Source organism: Cryptomeria japonica, chromosome 3 (assembly GCF_030272615.1).
Source record: "Cryptomeria japonica chromosome 3, Sugi_1.0, whole genome shotgun sequence".
Classification (NCBI taxonomy): Eukaryota; Viridiplantae; Streptophyta; class Pinopsida; order Cupressales; family Cupressaceae; genus Cryptomeria; species Cryptomeria japonica.
In genome coordinates, this window is record NC_081407.1 from 98,929,522 (window position 1) to 98,940,427 (window position 10,906).

Below are 10,906 nucleotides of genomic sequence, written 5' to 3' on the forward strand. Positions count from 1 at the left end.
CATTCTATGACGCTGAAAAACAAAAACAAAATACTGCAGGAAACGGTTAATACACCCAATCCTAACATTTTTATGTACAGTTCCAGAATACTGAAAACACTCATTTTTTCTGCTCCCCTCATGAAAAGTTGCTTTTCATTTTGATTTGGGCGGGCGTTTAATTATTGGGCGGGAGGAGATAAATTTGAAAAGAACATCTGGTGTGAGTGACCTGCTGAGACGACGCCCGTACAGGATGGGATACCATAGATGTGCATGGTGCATCCATCAAACCATCAACAGAGCCCCCAGTGTCGTCCCCAGTGCCCTACACTGGGAAAAAAAATCTGTCCTAGAAACCCATCCCCCCATCCTGGAAACTCGGGGTAACATAGGTTTATTTACTTAACTTATAATTTAGTTAACTTAATCTTTCCTTTAGTGGCAATAAAGATAGTATGTTGGTTTTGCTTGTTGAGTGACATTTCATGTTTGATATAACCATTCTTTGCAAAGCGACTAGCTGATCAAAACTATTCAATCTTTCTTCCAAAGCGATAGTAATAGATGGATACTATAGTGCTTATAAAAACTTCTCTAACATGTTACCCACTCTTTCCGTTATCTTCTCTTTGCACGATGGGATCATTACAACTTCTTTGAACACAATCTACTACCCTATCTCCATGGACTTGTTACTATCCTAAATAACCATAAAGAAAAAAGTGTTTTGTTAAACTACAATGGATGGTCTACAAAGTCTTACAGTTTCTAAGGACATCCTACATCACAGAGCACATTGATTGCCCTATAACTACCACAACTATAATTAGGCAACTATATGGAGATCTTGAACCTCCAACAATCTATGATGTTCCCAAAGCCATAGAGAATCTTGCACATGTGGATGAAACTAAATGATTTAATGATCCCATCTACAATCATTCATACTCACACCGCCAATATGAGTGATTTGTGGATGTGCAATGCAGCCATTCGACATGCATTGAGATTCCAACAATTTCACCAATTATTAATACAAGCATTTGATATGGGCATATTATGGAATAAGCAGTGTAGTCACAAGGCATGCACTGTGATTCCACCTCTTACTAACACTACAAAGTTTAAAGTCACTTCACCAAGGGCTAGTTGTGATTCTTTGTAGCAAGACATATTGTGGGACGAGTAGTGTAGTCACATAAAAATGCAACATGATTTGACCATCACCGATTACTTCTACAAAATTCAAAGGCACTTCACCAAGGGCTTCTAAAGATTCTATGCAACAAGACATCTTGTGGCTAAGTAGTGTAGCCACATGGCATGCACGATATTCCACATCCATACATTTCTTGTTTGGTACCAATTGTACATCACTTTGCACCTAGTCTTGAGCAATCATCATTTTCAATTAAGTGTAGGCCACCTAATCCAATCTTGGTGGCACTTCTCATGACCAACTTGAAGGCTGATATGTAGTTACCATAGACATTTTGTATTTTCTTCCTATATATTCTTTTCCAAAATTGGAAGTTTTATATTTTCCTTCTACATAATCCTTTTCAAAATGGGAAGACCTTCTACAATCACTTTTAGATATGCTTATCAACACAAGGGGCGTCATATTTGTGATGGGAGGGCAGCTACATAATCTCTCTCTTCATTCTCTATTCGGAGGGTTTATCATTGTACATCAGTACGTAATCAAACATCTTCATTGAAACTCATACTTATTTTATCTCTTTCCCTAAATTGTAATTAAGGGGGGTGTATTGAAACTTAAAAGATAAATTATTGTCACTAATCTAAGTTCATGTTAGTTCACTAGTCTAGAATACATATCATTTATGTTTAATTTACTCACTCTATTTAGACACACTTAGAAAGTTGCATCAATCAATCATGTGCTTTGATTTATGCACCTACCTGACATATTTACTATAGGTTTAGTTCTACTCCATCTATGATGCTAATTATAGTGAGTTTAACTCCCCTCATAATTAGGAGTAATTGGAAGTTACATTTTTACCTCTTGGATATGTCATCTTCTTAATTCATGTATCCAAGAGGCCTATATATTTATATGTTACTCTATGTAAATTAAGCCCCATTATAATGAAAAATATGATAAATTCTAGCACATTCCTTTGCTTGAGGGAATCTATAGACTAATTTTAAGGGATCCTGAAAAGCTGTAATGTCCCATTCTCCACAGCGATTAGTGTTAGGTCCAATATGGAAAGCTAATGTACTGAGAGGGGAGGGGTGAATCAATACTTCAAAACTTTTCTTTAACAATAACTTTATTGTTAAACATAAAACAAATAAATAACAATCATACATTATTCACATCCATAACACATGTATTTTGGTTACGCAGAAACTCTTGGTTAGAGAGAAAAACTGCGGTGGGGATGGTACCCACAACTTCACTACTGCAGTAATAAAGGTTGCTCTGTTAGAGCTACATGTTTAGCTACTTCTGATAGCTTACCCTGTTAGGAGTATAAAGATCGTTAGATCTACCTTGCTAAAGGATTTTACAACACTTATTCTAAATGCTGCACCTGGTTAAAGGATTTACAATTTATAGACTTTGTTAGAGTCTTTTACCCTGTTAAAGGTTTATCTTACAACTCAAAATATTACAATCAATATTACAAATATCTACAACTTCACATCTGAAATGTTATACCAGATTCTATGTGCTCATAATAAGATTACCTTGCTTATAGCATACCTTAGTAACCCATAGAGTAACTCGGTAAACCCTTCTGTTTACTCTGTTCCTTGACTGTTCTTTGAAAATCTTCACGGTGACCTATGTGTTTCTGACAGTCAATAATCAGTGCTTCCTTATGTCTTGCTTCACACACATACACATTCTCATTCTCATTCTGATTTTCATACCCATACTCATATCTGATCCACAATTCATGCTGTATAAATAGATCTCTTATGACAATGATCTGATCTTGCTTCGATCTTACAAACATGATTTATTAAAATGAATAGCCATGCAAAATATTTCATTGGATAGATATCCTCAAAATCATACAAAATATTATAGTGCAATTTCCAATGTAATAATGACTTACTGTTACCTCGATCTTGTAACACGTTTCCCATGTGTGTCTAGGTTCAATGAATCTGGTAACACGTTTCACTCGGTATAATATTCTAGTTGCTCGGTAGACATAGAAAGTCACTCGATAGACAGCTCAGTGTAAACTAGTCTTTGTGACTATTTTCTTCTATAACCGACTTCTCTATTCTTACCGACTGAGTATTTCAGTAGTAATAACCGACTAGAGTCTATAGAATGACTTTGGACATAAAACTAATGACAACTTAATGAAATAGTAACAATCTCCCCTTTTGACATTAGTTGAGATGTTTGACAAAAAAAAACTTTTCAAAGTCATAACTTAAAAATCTATATACTTGCAAAATTTACTAAATTGACAGTATATACAATTGTCAAAAATAGTATCCTCAGGTATACTCCCCTTATCAATATACTGTTCAAAAATTCTCTTGTATGTATGCGCTGTGATCAATGTTCTGTGTTCCTACTCAGTTCTCTGTTCGGTAACCACTGCACTGTTCACTGTTTGGTTCACTACTCCCCCTATCAAAATTATCTATATACTCTAATATGTTGATCTCTATACATGATCTATATACATATACTCCCCCTTTTTGACAAACATCTAGACTAGTTACCATTCGGTGGAGGCAACTGGTCAAAAATAGATTTGTACTTCATTCGGGCATTGGTGAGCCCGCAGTAGAGAGGGCGTTCTTAACACTATCCATGAGTGTGTTCTGAGCTATAATGTTAGCTAGCAGTGAAATGAGTCCATCTAATGTGCTTCCCTCTGGCTGAGTAGATAGGGAGGTAGCTTTATTAATCTGTTCTTGGACTAATGATAAATGTGGAATGAATAATGTTTGAAGTGTCATTATGTCCATCCTTATTTGATGCTCCTCATTCCTGAGTTCTAATTGTTGAGCCATAAGCTTTTGTAGCTTGGTATAGTAACTCTGAATCGAATTCGGCTCGGTGGTCAACTGATTTGACATAGCAGTGATCTCTTTCTCAATCACTTCTATTTTATTCTTAATGTCCTTAATGAATAAAGAGAATGTACAAAGTTTCTGAAATAATGAAAGAATGTGCTTAAGTTGAGGGGACAACTCAGCAATAAATTTGATAAGCTTTACTTTACCAATGGCAATAGCTTTTTGAACTTCTTCAATCATTTTTGTAGTGAGCTCTTTATCCTTTAGTTTGCTCAAATATTCGGATGCATCTACTCCAGATGTCTCTATCTTATTTAGGAGTTCATCCAGTTGAACATAGATGGCTGCATCTTGTGTTATAGTAGCTTCAGGTAGCATTTCGGTTAGGAGTGCTTTTACCTTCTGAAGTACTCTGTTTTTCTTCTGAATAGCCATTTGCTTTTCTTGTTCTGCTTTGGCCTTGCATAGTTCTCCAAAGTCAATGAGTGCTTGCCCTTTTAATTTAGAAGTGTCCACATTCGGTAACATCATTGGTTTTGACAGATCTAATTTGAAACTATGCTTTTTCAATTTCTTCTCTTTAGCTCTCACCGGTTGAATTCTTCTCTTTAGCTCTCACCGGTTGAACTAAAACAATGGCTTGTGAGGCTTGTTGACCCTGGGTAGGTCGCTCGGTAGAGACAACACTTGTGTCAATTTCTTTAACCTCTATTATAGCCTTCAGTGAGTCTTTGCTCGGGGTCTCAATAGTAACATTTTATGTGCTAGAAGGTGCTTGTGAAGATTGTTCCCCTATGGCCTGAGAAGTAGTTTCACCTTCTATAGATTTGTGACCTTCTGTACCTTGTTCCGTATCCTGAGGTGCCTCGGTTGAGATAGTCCGAATGACCGAAAGATAGGGCTGAACTTGTTCCAACACTGACTCACTAGAAACTAGTTGAGCATAAGCATTCCCTTCTATCGTTTCCTATTCTTGTCCATCGGTGTCCATGATATCCTCATCTATTTGTATAGTGTCAGTAGGGTCTAGCTCGGTGATATCAGTATCTTTCTCGGTGACATCGACAGTTTCAACTTCAACTTTTTCACCACCATTCTTGATTTTAAAGATTTCCTGCCACTTTTCTTTGGTCTCATTCTCTACATCCAGATAAAGTCCATTCATTAATTTCAAAGCTCTCTGCTTGATGAGAAATTTTGCTTGGTGGGATTTCAGATGTTCATTGATTTCATCCACCGACATGTCGGAGAATAGATGTACAAGATTTCTTTCTCTCATCTGTTTCTCCATATCCATTGCATACTTCTACCTATTATCGATATGAATATATAATTCTTTTGGAATAGAACTAGAAACTTCTAATGGGACTAGACGGAATTTTAGAAGTGTGTAGATAACAACTTCTTCAATTTGTCTCTTTTCATCACTATTCCTGGATTCATATTTTACATATCTAAACCTCCAAATCCTCCATGTTGTTTTAGATTAGTACAAAAGTTATCTACACTGTGTACATTATCTTGTTTGCTCTTAACAATTTGAAACTTACTTGCATCTTCAGATTCAATATCACTAGACTCTTGAGCCAAAATGAGTCTCCGAGTAGTTTTCTTGTAAGTCTTTGTTACTTTTGGTGGGGCAACAGTCTTTTCTTTCCTACTTGGTGCTACTACAGAAGATCTTGTGTTCGGTCTCATCACTGGTGGAGTCAGTGATACCTATAATGTGTCTTGTTTCTTTCTTTTCAAGAATTTTCCTTTAGGTAATTTGGTGCTCAGTGTGATAGCTGCCTCTTGAGCTTATGATTCCTCCTCGATGGTGACTGGAGTGCCCTTGACAGGTGTGGAGGAAGAACCTTCTCCAAATTTCTCTGACAATGCCTTGATCATTTTTGTTGCCTTCCTTGTAGCCTTGGGTACTACAATGCTCATCTTAACTTTCTCTTTAACTTCTTCATATGTACCGTATCTTAGCTCGGTAGCATGCCTTGGTAGAGTAAGAAAAGCATCGATCTGTTGTTGTGTAATCTCAAAATCAATCTCATAACCCATTGGTGGCAACGATTGAGTTTTCGCTTCTACAACATTGACATAGCAGTAGTCGGTGTCTACTTCAAAACATATATCATCTTTGTACTTCTTTACCAGTTGTGGTGGAATTATATACCTGTTATGCATCTTTTCTTGAAGCTTACTGAAATAATCATCCATAATATCATTGAAATTATCACCTAGCTTCTTGATGAAGTCATTGATTTGATGGGTGATTGGTCGGTGTAGCTCCCAAACTACTTTACCGACTGATGGAAAGAATTTCTCAAAATAGAAAAACATACAGACCAAAAGTGATCCAAACTTTAGTGTGTTTGCTGAATTGTTCTTCTTTGGCTTTCTTATGGTATTAAGATTCTCAAACAGGTTTTTCAACAAGACTTCACATAAATCTATTTTCATGCCTTTCTTTACAATTTTGTATGCTAGATCGACAGCAGCACAGGGTACATTGTTTTCCCTTGCCGATTGGAAGAAGCAATAGCCTACAACTCTAATTGCAAACTTCAGTTCTGCATCTGTGACATTGTTCAGTTTTAGACCTCTGCAGTCTGATTCTACTCCGGTTAAGCTTATTAATTCCTTCTGTGATATCATTTTTTGTGCTTGGGCATGATCAAAAATAGGATACCTGGTGATCAAGTGAATGATCTCCTTGGTGATCTTGAATGCTTTCTCTTCTAGCCATATGAAATCATCATGCACTTTGCTCAAAACAAATTTAACCCACTGGGGTTTGAAGACACGCGGGTAGGTTAGGGCTTCGGTCAAACCCTTAACTCTAATGTGTTCATACTTGTTGTCTAGTTTCCTATCAATGCACAGTTCATCATAGGTGTCCTTGATCTCAAAATGACCTAGTTCCTCAATCCGACACTTGGTGAAGAATCTGACATCCTCAACTAACAAAACCCTATCTAGTATGAGCGAAAATGCAGTTTTATCATCCGGTTCAGATGCAACTTTGGGAGTCAAAGAGTATTTTAATGATGGTTTCTCAATGTTCTCAACAACAACGAGGTTCTGGATCTTAGGTGCCGTTGCAGATTTTAGACAAACACTTAAACAAAAGATCCTTAGGGTTTGAAGAATTTGAAACAACAGACGCTTTCTACTGAGCAAATAAAACAACGTGATATGATTGAAGTGAAATACCTCAAATTTGCTTCAGAGGAGATTTGATCGCCTTGAATCGCTTTGCTTTGCTCTCTGAAAACTTGGTAAGTGAAAATGACCGTGCAAAAGCTTTAAGTACACAATTTTACCTCATTGGGTTCTGTGTGGTTAGGTCAGAAAACATTAAATGCACTTGGTACCACTTCCTTTTGTGCATTCACCGAGTAGTCAGTCATTTCCTTTGTTTACTGACTAAACTGGCTTGCTATATTTACCGACTAGACTGGTGCTCAAAAGACTTAATAAAATTTCAAAATTCCTAATGCATCTTTAGCTATGCAGATTTTGCATTAAGTACATGAACAAATATGGGAACTGTTTAAGATTTAACCTTGATAAAATGTAGTCCCTTCATACCTTTATCGATTAATTTGGAATGGATGCACCTAACTCAGTAGGTAAGGTGCTTTCATCATTTGACACAATTTCCTTCTTTTTCCAAATCATCTGTAATTTGCCTTTTATTTCTTTAGTGTCTTCTCTAGGTTGATCTCTGCAATCTTTAGTCAGGTGTCCAACTTTGTGACAATGAAAACATGCCATACCAGGATTTCTCCATGATCTTCGGTTGTTCATTCTAAACCTTATAAAACAATTGGCACTTATATGTCCATACCTTCCACAACATTCACACCATATCCTTGTATTGTAATCCCATGGTACTGCAGAATACTGTCGGTTAGGACCTGTGTGAGTTCGGTAGCCTCTTATATTTGCTCAGTGTGCAAACCACATATAGTCCCTTTGCTTAAACCAACACTTCTTGGTACTATGTCCATATCTATTGCAGTTTTTACAAAACCCTTTGAATTTTGCCTTCTGATAGTTGTTAGCAGACTTTGTCCTACATTGGTTAGATGTGTGACCATATTTTTTGCAATTGTAACAATAACCATTAGACTTAGTGATATTCGATTGCTTACCTTTTCTGATTCGGCACATGTTAGCAGTGTGACCTTGTTTTCCACAATAGTTGCAAGTAGGCGTCTTTCCTTTGATGTTCTTCCTATTTCCAGCTTGCTTTGATGATTCTCTTCTCTCGGTAGTATGAATTCCCTTCTCGATAGAGTCTTTTCCTTTGTAACTGAGTCTTGCAACTTTGTTGGGTCTTTTTGTATTTAGTTGCTCATCCAACATCTTTGATGCTTCATAACTCTTTTTCAATGTTTCTTTGGACTTATTCTCTGTTTCAAGTTCATCGGTCAACCTTTATATTTCAAGTTTCAATGCTTGATTCTCATCATCTTTCATATTTGCTTCATGATGTGCATAACCCAATTGATCTAATAGATTTTGTTGAATCCCAGTCAACCTTGTGATTTCATCATTCTTTTCAGATACTAATGCTTCAAGCTATTGTTTCCCTCTTTCTAGATCTCTTACTTTATCCTCAGTTGTCCTCAGTGCATCAAGATTTTCATTCATCTGTATGCTGAACTGTTCATGTTCTCTTTTCATTGCTTTTAGCTGATCAGACAGTACTTTGTTATTTTCTCTCAGTTCTGCAATCATTTCTTCAGTTTCTTCAGATATGCTGTTCTCAGATGATGTCTCAATTTGTTCCACTAACTCTTGAGAGTCCTGCAAATCATCAAATAATCTTCTTCTTACTTTCAAAGATTTTTGCATTTGTTTCTGCATGTCAGCAATCACTTGATTAGCATGATCCAATTCATTTTGAAGATTCACAATTCTTTGAGATTGTCTGAAGCCTTCCATTGATAAGATCTCTCTCTTTAGGTAGTTAAACCCTTTTCCAAGATTGAAGCTCTGATACCAATTGTTAGGCTCAATATGGAAAGCTAATGTACTGAGAGGGGAGGGGTGAATCAGTACTTCAAAACTTTTCTTCAACAATAACTTTATTGTTAAACATAAACCAAAAATTGATAAAACAAATAAATAACAATCATACATGATTCACATCCATAACACATGTATTTTGGTTACACAAAAACTCTTGGTTAGAGAGAAAAAATGCAGTGGGGATGACACCCACAACTTCACTACTGTAGTAATAAAGGTTGCTCGGTTAGAGCTACATGTTTAGCTACTTCTGATAGCTTACCCTATTAGGAGTATTAAAATCGTTAGATCTACCTAGGATTTTACAACACTTATTCTAAATGCTGCACCTGGTTAAAGGATTTACAATTTATAGACTTTGTTAGAGTCTTTTACCCTGTTAAAGGTTTCTCTTACAACTCAAAATATTACAATCAATATTACAAATATTTGCAACTTCACATTTGAAATGTTATAGCAGATTCTATGTGCTCATAATAAGATTACCTTGCTTATAGCATACCTCAGTAACCCATAGAGTAACTCGGTAAACCCTTCTGTTTACTCTGTTCCTTGATTGTTCTTTGAAAATCTTCATGGTGACCTTTGTGTCTTTGACAGTCAATAATCATTGCTTCCTTATGTCTTGCTTCACACACATACACATTCTCATTCTCATTCTGATTTTCATACCCATACTCATATCTGATCCATAATTCATGCTATATAAATAGATCTCTTATGACGGTGATCTGATCTTGCTTCGATCTTACAAACATGATTTATTAAATGAATAGCCATGCAAAATATTTCATTGGATAGATATCCTCAAAATCATACAAAATCTTATAGTGCAATTTCCAATGTAATAACGACTTACTGTTACCTCGATCTTGTAACATGTTTCCCATGTGTGTCTAGGTTCAATGAATCTGGTAACACGTTTCACTCGGTGTGTGTTCACTTGGTATAATATTCTAGCTGCTCGGTAGACATAGAAAGTCACTCGGTAGATAGCTTGGTGTAAATTAGTCTCTGTGACTATTTTCTTCTATAACTGACTTCTCTGTTCTTACCGACTGAGTATTTTCGTAGTAATAACCGACTAGAGTCTATAGAATGACTTTGGACATAGAACTAATGACAACTTAATGAAATGGTAACAATTAGTTCAGCTGGTCGTTAGCCTATTTCGGAGGCTCGTAGGCTAGTCAGGAGCAGAAATTAGGGTTTCCTATTTTTTAGGGGGATTCTTTGGTGTTTTCAGGGTGTATGTGGGAGTTTGACAGTTTAAATTTTGGATTCCTTCTGGGTTTTAAGAGAGCTTCAGGATGGTTCGACATGCATCTGCATCGGGTTACTTTTTCTGGACTTACTATTTTTAGTAAGTGCAACGGCTGCTTAGAATGTGGTTAAAATCACTTTGGAAACACTTACTATTTTTAGCAGTATGCTATTTTTAGTAAGTACTATTTTTAGCAGGATGTCAATAGGCTTGTTCAGATGGCTATTTCCGGCAGGTTAGTTTGAGCAATTGGTCTTCCCTCATTTTTTGGTGCTATTCTTGGCAAAGGTTCCTTAGCTCAATTCAGTGACTATTTCTGGCAGGGCAATTCTCTCAGCTTGTTTTCCCATATCCTTGGAGCTTGTTTTGGCAGGTTCAGTATTTGATGAAAAATGGTGTTTTAAATTAAATTATAACTTAAGGCAAAGGTTGGATGATTTATTTAAAAGGGATTGCTCAAGTTATATTGATATATAAGTCATTTCCTTAATTATATATTGGGTGATTTATTGTTGAGGAAAAATACTTTATAAAGTGAAATATTAATATGGCAAGATGGACGCCTTATGGAGAAATAAGTTAATTTTATAATATTATTTC